The 11,086-nt window shown below is 40.8% G+C and overlaps 1 long non-coding RNA gene across 1 annotated transcript; it reads right to left on the reverse strand.

Moving 5' to 3' along the window:
• Window positions 1-2,359: 2,359 nt before the first annotated feature.
• LOC117512863 lies at window positions 2,360-10,636 on the reverse strand. The gene is made up of 2 exons (XR_004561402.1): window positions 10,482-10,636; window positions 2,360-2,491 (listed from the first exon to the last, which is right to left on the reverse strand). It is a non-coding gene; the product is annotated as an uncharacterized LOC117512863 (long non-coding RNA).
• Between the last annotated feature and the right edge of the window lie 450 nt (window positions 10,637-11,086).

Here is an 11,086-nt window from a genome sequence, read left to right on the forward strand (position 1 = left end):
ACCAAATAATGATGAAACAACTACTTAAAATTTTCTTTGCAAACCTATCTATTCATAAGTGCAGTGAATATGCATAGGCCTATAGTCTATAGACTAACTCCATAACGTGAAATTTGGGGGCATCATCATAGCATTTCCAAATCCATCATGATTTGTATCCAGTACAAAATTGATGAATATGCTTTTTTCTAACGTATGTGTACAATCACAGGGTGTAGAGAGAAACTGTATAGCAAACATTGCCCCACATGGATAAACACATACATTTTGAGGTATTTACCATATCATCAGGGTCAGACAACACTTGAGGAGAGGCGGGTGCACAAACTTGTCGGTCTGATGTGGGTGTTGACCAGGTGGATGCAGGAGTCGAGATCTGAACTGTCATTTTTTCTATGATCTCTTTCAGCATTGTCACTACTGCTGGAAGCTCTGTAAAGGGAATGAAAACAAGGCAACAAAGGCTGTGCATCATTACTGTTTTGAGACCATTTTAAACCATTAAATTAGTCATTTTTGTTATGAAGACCGTGACTGGACTTGGAGCTGATTAGGCAGGAACAGGAAGCAGGAGGAGACTGAATTAGCCATAACCTATAAATGTCAGGTTGAAGCCAGGTGTGAACCTTTTTCCACACTTGGCAACAGATCCCAGCTCTCTCTGCCAGTAATTGTTTGTCTGTATGATTTGTGAGTCTCTTTTTTTCAGATTTCAATGCTTCAGTATGGGAGTATATGAAAATTTCAGTTTATTGTGTCAAGTTTAGTTCATTATGCCTGACCTGCACACCCACAGTGTTTGTCTTACCTTGGGAATCAGTATGGTCACATCTTCAGTTGTTAAAAACTGTTGTTTTATAATTTACTTTAGGCTATTTGAATTGATAAACAGAAAATACCTCTCATAGCATCTAGTATCTCTTTCCCATGGTCTGCTTTCAGGCTCTCGATTTCTCTCTGAAGCTCTTTCATTTTCTTCTGTCCCCCACTCCAGTTTCTGGGCAGCTGCTCCTCATCTGATGACTCCTCATTTGAATTGGTCGACTACACCAAAACACATGAAATCAAAGAATCAGGCAGAAAATCCACACCATAATTATTGATTCAACTCAAAATACTATAGTAGTCAAATATTTTACCTGTGAAGGTATTTTGTTTGCCAGCTGCTTCTTCAGCTCTTCTTTCATTTGGTTTGTTGACTTCTTTCTCTTCTGTCAAAATTATAATTCAGTTTTGGATGTTTATAACAGGCATATAAAAATAGAATCCATGTTAATGATGATTTAGTTGCATTTACAGAATCAACTGCACCACTGATGATCATACCAAAAATGTGTAATTCAAAACAAAAATCATACGAGGTCTGTTAGAAAAGTATCGGACCTTTTTATTTTTTGCAAAAACCTGATGGATTTGAATCACGTGTGCTTGCATGAGCAAACCTTGAACCTTCGTGCGCATGTGTGAATTTTTTCACGCCTGTCGATTGCATCATTTCCTGGTAAGCAGCCTTTGTGTGGGACGTGTGCTGTGCGCTCGGTGGATTTTCATTTCAAGGAAAAAGACGGAACGACTCTAGCAGCGCCGCATCAAATTTTGCCAGAAACTGGGCGACAGCCAGGTGGAAACTATTCGGATGATTTAGACGGCTTTCTGTGACTTTTCAGTCACTTCAACACGGAGACGCTTTTGCGCCGCCGTCAGCACCAGCATGAATTTCGCTACAACTGTTTTCATGGCCAAATCTTCTGTCACAGAGGAATGTGCCGAAAAAGTGCTGATGTCCACCTCTTCCGCAATTTCTCGGATAGTCACACGACGGTCCCGCATCACCACAGCGTTCACTTTGGAAATGATCTGGTCATTTCAGCGTGTTGATGGCCGACCAGAGAGTGGCTCGCTCTCCACCGTTGTGCAGACGTCTTTAAACCGGCTGTACCGCTCCTTAATCTGTGTGATGCCCATAGCATCGTCACTGAAAGCCGTCTGAATGCCCAGTTTCTGGCAAAATTTGATGCGGTGCTGCTCCAGTCGTTCCGTCTTTTTCCTTGAAATGAAAATCCGCCGAGTGTACAGCACATGTCCCACACAAAGGCTGCTTACCAGGAAATGACGCAATCGACAGGCGTGAAAAAGTTCACGCATGCGCACGAAGGTTCAAGGTTTGCTCATGCAAGCACACGTGATTCAAATCCGTCAGGTTTTTGCAAAAAAAAAAAAAAAAAGGTCGGATACTTTTCTAACAGACCTCGTATAACTATGGAGTTAAGTTTTATCCGCACCAGAAATGATAAAGAAATGTCACTTACCATCAACTGGTGTCATACTAAGGTATTTATCAAGGTACCTACCTTTTTTGATGGTACTTCATGATCCTCTTCCACATCTTTCCACTTGCTGTTCGGCTTACTCTTCCTTTTGTTTGCTTCTTGCCAGATGTCTTCACCCTTTATGAATTCCTGTCTCTTCTTGCAGAGATCACTGTAGTTGTCTGTGTAAGAAACAAGATCAAATTAAAAGCTTGTGGGATCTCTTTCGCATATTGAAACGCCTATTAAAATATGGAAAAAACCTGTAGAAACTACCACAGGCCAAACATGTAGGTTTAAAGAGTGCAAAATGGGGTTTAAGAGTTCAAAATTAAATGTACACTTACAGTATAAGCTGAATTACTTATTGATAATATAATATCTGTGCTAATTGTTTATTTTATGTTAGCTATCAACTATTTGTGTTATTTGTTTGGAAGTTCTGAAAAATATGTTAAGTTTTACTCTATCATGTGTCCAGGGGAAACCACCCCGTTGGTGAGAGCCAGTAAAATTAGAAATCTGAGACTAAACCACACCCACTATTAACACCCACATTGTACAAGTTACTTCATGTGCCTTTCATAAGATGGACGCTGTCTGTGAGGGTCCCAGGCCTGGTTTCTAACGTATCCTTGAATAACTCAAAATGAGGAATACAATGGTTTGGTTTTTGGTAAGGGGCAGAATTTTACATAAAAGAACCAGGTAGAAATAACAATATTCATTCTGCCAAATTCACTACCTATTTTGCCTTCAAAAAGAAAAATAAATATGGTGACCAAAACAAAGAAGTCAAAGGTGCCAACCATGGAAATAGAGACCTGGAATGGACGTCACATGACTAGCGGCGTGCCACACAGCGGCCATTACTAAGGGTGGAAAGAGCGCCTTGAGCCAGTTAAGGCACCTGTTAAACAGAAGTGAAATGAGGGGAAAAAAGGCAGCCAGCGCTTCACCATCAACTGCACCAACTACAAAAGCAAATTCTCCAATACTAAAATGAATTGTACAAGAGCATTAATGTAATTATGTAAAACAAATGACTATTTTAAAGTTATGTCGCAATTTAATAGACTATAACTCAACGCCATAAGTTCTTTTCATTAAGCTGCGTTCACATGCATACAAATACGGAAACAAAAATGTTTAAATATATATACACTCAACAAAAATATAAACGCAACACTTTTGGTTTTGCTCCCATTTCGTATGAGTTGAACTCAAAGATCTAAAACTTTTTCCACATACACAATATCACCATTTCCCTCAAATATTGTTCACAAACCAGTCTAAATCTGTGATAGTGAGCACTTCTCCTTTGCTGAGATAATCCATCCCACCTCACAGGTGTGCCATATCAAGATGCTGATTAGACACCATGATTAGTGCACAGGTGTGCCTTAGACTGTCCACAATAAAAGGCCACTCTGAAAGGTGCAGTTTTATCACACAGCACGCCACAGATGTCGCAAGATTTGAGGGAGCATGCAGTTGGCATGCTAACAGCAGGAATGTCAACCAGAGCTGTTGCTCGTGTATTGAATGTTCATTTCTCTACCATAAGCCGTCTCCAAAGGCGTTTCAGAGAATTCGGCAGTACATTCAACCAGCCTCACAACCGCAGACCACGTGTAACCACACCAGCCCAGGACCTCCACATCCAGCATGTTCACCTCCAAGATCGTCTGAGACCAGCCACTCGGACAGCTGCTGAAACAATCGGTTTGCATAACCAAAGAATTTCTGCACAAACTGTCAGAAACCGTCTTAGGGAAGCTCATCTGCATGCTCGTCGTCCTCATCGGGGTCTTGACCTGACTCCAGTTCATCGTCATAACCGACTTGAGTGGGCAAATGCTCACATTCGCTGGCGTTTGGCACGTTGGAGAGGTGTTCTCTTCACGGATGAATCCCGGTTCACACTGTTCAGGGCAGATGGCAGACAGCGTGTGTGGCGTTGTGTGGGTGAGCAGTTTTCTGATGTCAATGTTGTGGATCGAGTGGCCCATGGTGGCGGTGGGGTTATGGTATGGGCAGGCATCTGTTATGGACGAAGAACACAGGTGCATTTTATTGATGGCATTTTGAATGCACAGAGATACCGTGACGAGATCCTGAGGCCCATTGTTGTGCCATACATCCAAGAACATCACCTCATGTTGCAGCAGGATAATGCACGGCCCCATGTTGCAAGGATCTGTACACAATTCTTGGAAGCTGAAAATGTCCTAGTTCTTGCATGGCCGGCATACTCACCGGACATGTCACCCATTGAGCATGTTTGGGATGCTCTGGACCGGCGTATACGACAGTGTGTACCAGTTCCTGCCAATATCCAGCAACTTCGCATAGCCATTGAAGAGGAGTGGACCAACATTCCACAGGCCACAATTGAGAACCTGATCAACTCTATGCGAAGGAGATGTGTTGCACTGCATGATACTGACTGGTATCCCCCCCAATAAAACAAAACTGCACCTTTCAGAGTGGCCTTTTATTGAGGGCAGTCTAAGGCACACCTGTGCACTAATCATGGTGTCTAATCAGCATCTTGGTATGGCACACCTGTGAGGTGGGATGGACTATCTCAGCAAAGGAGAAGTGCTCACTATCAGCACTTAGTCTCACGTAGAGACGGTGCCTGCTCCCAGACCACCAATAACCAGCAAAAATCTATTTAAGCATAAAAATTCAAAAAGAAAAAATAATATAGCACCTTCAATTGCACCACAGACTAAAACAGTTAAATGTGGTCTATTAAACATTAGGTCTCTCTCTTCTAAGTCCCTGTTGGTAAATGATATAATAATTGATCAACGTATTGATTTATTCTGCCTAACAGAAACCTGGTTACAGCAGGATGAATATGTTAGTTTAAATGAGTCAACACCCCCGAGTCACACTAACTGTCAGAATGCTCGTAGCACGGGCCGGGGCGGAGGATTAGCAACAATCTTCCATTCCAGCTTATTAATTAATCAAAAACCTAGACAGAGCTTTAATTCATTTGAAAGCTTGTCTCTTAGTCTTGTCCATCCAAATTGGAAGTCCCAAAAAACAGTTTTATTTGTTATTATCTATCGTCCACCTGGTCGTTACTGTGAGTTTCTCTGTGAATTTTCAGACCTTTTGTCTGACTTAGTGCTTAGCTCAGATAAGATAATTATAGTGGGCGATTTTAACATCCACACAGATGCTGAGAATGACAGCCTCAACACTGCATTTAATCTATTATTAGACTCTATCGGCTTTGCTCAAAAAGTAAATGAGTCCACCCACCACTTTAATCATATTTTAGATCTTGTTCTGACTTATGGTATGGAAATAGAAGACTTAACAGTATTCCCTGAAAACTCCCTTCTGTCTGATCATTTTTTAATAACATTTACATTTACCCTGATGGACTACCCTGCAGTGGGGAATAAGTTTCATTACACTAGAAGTCTTTCAGAAAGCGCTGTAACTAGGTTTAAGGATATGATTCCTTCTTTATGTTCTCTAATGTCATATACCAACACAGAGCAGAGTAGCTACCTAAACTCTGTAAGGGAGTTAGAGTATCTCGTCAATAGTTTTACATCCTCATTGAAGACAACTTTGGATGCTGTAGCTCCTCTGAAAAAGAGAGCTTTAAATCAGAAGTGTCTGACTCCGTGGTATAACTCACAAACTCGTAGCTTAAAGCAGATAACCCGTAAGTTGGAGAGGAAATGGCGTCTCACTAATTTAGAAGATCTTCACTTAGCCTGGAAAAAGAGTTTGTTGCTCTATAAAAAAAAAGCCCTCCGTAAAGCTAGGACATCTTTCTACTCATCACTAATTGAAGAAAATAAGAACAACCCCAGGTTTCTTTTCAGCACTGTAGCTAGGCTGACAAAGAGTCAGAGCTCTATTGAGCTGAGTATTCCATTAACTTTAACTAGTAATGACTTCATGACTTTCTTTGCTAACAAAATTTTGACTATTAGAGAAAAAATTACTCATAACCATCCCAAAGATGTATCGTTATCTTTGGCTGCTTTCAGTGATGCCGGTATTTGGTTAGACTCTTTCTCTCCGATTGTTCTGTCTGAGTTATTTTCATTAGTTACTTCATCCAAACCATCAACATGTTTATTAGACCCCATTCCTGCCAGGCTGCTCAAGGAAGTCCTACCATTATTTAATACTTCAATCTTAAATATGATCAATCTATCTTTGTTAGTTGGTTATGTACCACAGGCCTTTAAGGTGGCAGTAATTAAACCATTACTTAAAAAGCCATCACTTGACCCAGCTATCTTAGCTAATTATAGGCCAATCTCCAACCTTCCTTTTCTCTCAAAGATTCTTGAGAGGGTAGTTGTAAAACAGCTAACTGATCACCTGCAGAGGAATGGTCTATTTGAAGAGTTTCAGTCAGGTTTTAGAATTCATCATAGTACAGAAACAGCATTAGTGAAGGTTACAAATGATCTTCTTATGGCTTCGGACAGTGGACTTATCTCTGTGCTTGTTCTGTTGGACCTCAGTGCTGCTTTTGATACTGTTGACCATAAAATTTTATTACAGAGATTAGAGCATGTCATAGGTATTAAAGGCACTGCGCTGCGGTGGTTTGAATCATATTTGTCTAATAGATTACAGTTTGTTCATGTAAATGGGGAATCTTCTTCACAGACTAAAGTTAATTATGGAGTTCCACAAGGTTCTGTGCTAGGACCAATTTTATTCACTTTATACATGCTTCCCTTAGGCAGTATTATTAGACGGTATTGCTTAAATTTTCATTGTTACGCAGATGATACCCAGCTTTATCTATCCATGAAGCCAGAGGATACACACCAATTGGCTAAACTGCAGGATTGTCTTACAGACATAAAGACATGGATGACCTCTAATTTCCTGCTTTTAAACTCAGATAAAACTGAAGTTATTGTACTTGGCCCCACAAATCTTAGAAGCATGGTGTCTAACCAGATCGTTACTCTGGATGGCATTTCCCTGATCTCTAGTAATACTGTGAGAAATCTTGGAGTCATTTTTGATCAGGATATGTAATTCAAAGCGCATATTAAACAAATATGTAGGACTGCCTTTTTGCATTTACGCAATATCTCTAAAATCAGAAAGGTCTTGTCTCAGAGTGATGCTGAAAAACGAATTCATGCATTTATTTCCTCTAGGCTGGACTATTGTAATTCATTATTATCAGGTTGTCCTAAAAGTTCCCTAAAAAGCCTTCAGTTGGTTCAGAATGCTGCAGCTAGAGTACTGACGGGGACTAGCAGGAGAGAGCATATCTCACCCGTGTTGGCCTCTCTTCATTGGCTTCCTGTTAATTCTAGAATAGAATTTAAAATTCTTCTTCTTACTTATAAGGTTTTGAATAATCAGGTCCCATCTTATCTTAGGGACCTCGTAGTACCATATTACCCCATTAGAGCGCTTCGCTCTCAGACTGCGGGCTTACTTGTAGTTCCTAGGGTTTGTAAGAGTAGAATGGGAGGCAGAGCCTTCAGCTTTCAGGCTCCTCTCCTGTGGAACCAGCTCCCAATTCAGATCAGGGAGACAGATACCCTCTCTACTTTTAAGATTAGGCTTAAAACTTTCCTTTTCGCTAAGGCTTATAGTTAGGGCTGGATCGGGTGACCCTGGACCATCCCTTGGTTATGTTGCTTTAGACGTAGACTGTGGGGGGGTTCCCATGATGCACTGTTTCTTTCTCTTTTTGCTCCGTATGCATCACTCTGCATTTAATCATTAGTGATCGATCTCTGCCCCCCTTCTCGGCATGTCTTTTTCCTGGTTCTTTCCCTCAGCCCCAACCAGTCTCAGCAGAAGACTGCCCCTCCCTGAGCCTGGTTCTGCTGGAGGTTTCTTCCTGTTAAAAGGGAGTTTTTCCTTCCCACTGTGGCCAAGTGCTTGCTCATAGGGGGTCGTTTTGACCGTTGGGGTTTTTCATAATTATTGTATGGCCTTGCCTTACAATGCGGAGCGCCTTGGGGCAACTGTTTGTTGTGATTTGGCGCTATATAAGAAAAAAGTTGACTGATTGATTGATATCACAGATTTAGACTGGTTTGTGAACAATATTTGAGGGAAATGGTGATATTGTGTATGTGGAAAAAGTTTTACATCTTTGAGTTCATCTCATACAAAATGGGAGCAAAACCAAAAGTGTTGTGTTTATATTTTTGTTGAGTGTATGTATATGTACTTGCAGTGTTGTTTAATATGATATGTACATGGTGGTCACAGGCGGCATTTAAATTTTACCAGTGTGATTGGGGGGATGGAGGAGGTACTTTTTACTCTGACTGAGGGTCAAAAGTCATAAATTATGAATGGCTTTATATCTACTTGTAATAAAATGTTAGTAAAAATCACATATATGTTGTCATTAAAAGACTATCAGTGACTATTTATTTCCTAGAGGAAATAAATTCATGCATTTATTTCCTCTAGGCTGGACTATTGTAATTCATTATTATCAGGTTGTCCTAAAAGTTCCCTAAAAAGCCTTCAGTTAATTCAAAATGCTGCAGCTAGAGTACTGACGGGGACTAGAAGGAGAGAGCATATCTCACCTATATTGGCCTCTCTTCATTGGCTTCCTGTTAATTCTAGAATAGAATTTAAAATTCTTCTTCTTACTTATAAGGTTTTGAATAATCAGGTCCCATCTTATCTTAGGGACCTCGTAGTACCATATCACCCCAATAGAGCGCTTCGCTCTCAGACTGCAGGCTTACTTGTAGTTCCTAGGGTTTGTAAGAGTAGAATGGGAGGCAGAGCCTTCAGCTTTCAGGCTCCTCTCCTGTGGAACCAGCTCCCAATTCAGATCAGGGAGACAGACACCCTCTCTACTTTTAAGATTAGGCTTAAAACTTTCCTTTTTGCTAAAGCTTATAGTTAGGGCTGGATCAGGTGACCCTGAACCATCCCTTAGTTATGCTGCTATAGATGTAGACTGCTGGGGGGTTCCCATGATGCACTGTTTCTTTCTCTTTTTGCTCTGTATGCACCACTCTGCATTTAATCATTAGTGATCGATCTCTGCTCCCCTCCACAGCATGTCTTTTTCCTGGTTCTCTCCCTCAGCCCCAACCAGTCCCAGCAGAAGACTGCCCCTCCCTGAGCCTGGTTCTGCTGGAGGTTTCTTCCTGTTAAAAGGGAGTTTTTCCTTCCCACTGTAGCCAAGTGCTTGCTCACAGGGGGTCGTTTTGACCGTTGGGGTTTTACATAATTATTGTATGGCCTTGCCTTACAATATAAAGCGCCTTGGGGCAACTGTTTGTTGTGATTTGGCGCTATATAAAAAAAATTGATTGATTGATTGATTGATATTACAGTGGAAAAAAGCAGCAAGGTAAATGCGCACATTGGCAAGGCATACATACTTCAGATTTATATTTTAATACACAAGTTATTTTTTATCCAGGTATGTATGGGTTCATTACAGCTTTTAATCAGCTTGAATACAACTTACAAGGCCTCATTTATAAAACTCCATTGAGAATTATTATGACGGAAAAAAACCCATCACAGTAAATGAACAGAATGGCATATTTTCCCCCAAATTTCCACACTTTACATAAAACATTTTTTTTTCTACCCAGGCATGTATGGGTTCATTAGAAAGAGCAATTAAAGGGCTTTAAGTGAGAAAAGCAGCACAGTTTGTCATAATTTCCCCAAATTTCAGCATTTTACATAAAAGTTATTTTGTGACCCACACATGCAAAGGTTCATTGGAAAGAGCTTTCAAAGGGCTTTAAAACAAGCCTACATTTATTAAAATGTGTTAAGAAATAGCGACGCTAGTGCAAAAAAAGCGGTCAGTTTATTATTGATGATCACACATCTCCACCCTTAGTAATGGCGCCGCCCTGTCCTGAGCGACACTAATAGATTGAGGCGCGCATGTCCATTCCAGTCTATATTTCCATGGTGCCAATCGAACTATTTTTTTTGGGGGGGGGGGGGGGCACATGGAGTGCTATGACAAACGGGAATCTTCCTTGCCATAACGCCAAAACAAGGGCTAATTTTCTCGTCCTCTACATTGTAAATGGTAAATAACAATGATAACTGCTAGCTGACAATGATACAAGCTAAGCTGTCCAGGTCCCACTTTGAGAACAATGCTATCAAGCTAACTGAGAAGCAATACAACTAACAATTTACCACCAACCATCAAAACCTTTGCTGGGAAAAAGGCTGGCTGTGACTTTCCTGCCTTTCATGTCCCACTTTATCTCCATCCATCCATCTTCTTCTTCTAGATCAGGGCACTGAGTGATTACTTTTGGACACTGTTGCTGGTCGTTAGTACTCATCCATGAAATCTTCCCAACTTCCACAGTCTTGTCCTTGAAATAATAAATGGCAAATGCCATTGATGTATCTAATGCTGAAAATTAACAGAGTTTTAGCTATGTCTTATCCTCCTTCTCGTTTCCTTGTCAACGTGACCGTTTTTTTTTTAGTTTTTTTGTTTTTTGTGAGGGAGACTGGTGAGCGCAAATATAAAATTGGGTGGCTCCCATTGGCTGCCATGTAGGGGCGGGACCATGGCCAGAAGTGCCAGAAATTTCTCTGAGCGCGACACTAGCAGGCAGCTGGAGCTGGAAGAAGAAGCTGAGCTAGCATATTAGAACTATGGCGAAACGGCGTGGACCTTATAAAAGATATTTGGATGATTACACAGCAGAGATTCCAAGGACTACCAAGCACAGATGAAAAGTAAGTAACAGATAATGAATTAAAACTTTTACGTTTTATGGGCCTTT

Source organism: Thalassophryne amazonica, chromosome 1, assembly GCF_902500255.1.
Source record: "Thalassophryne amazonica chromosome 1, fThaAma1.1, whole genome shotgun sequence".
Taxonomy (NCBI): Eukaryota; Metazoa; Chordata; class Actinopteri; order Batrachoidiformes; family Batrachoididae; genus Thalassophryne; species Thalassophryne amazonica.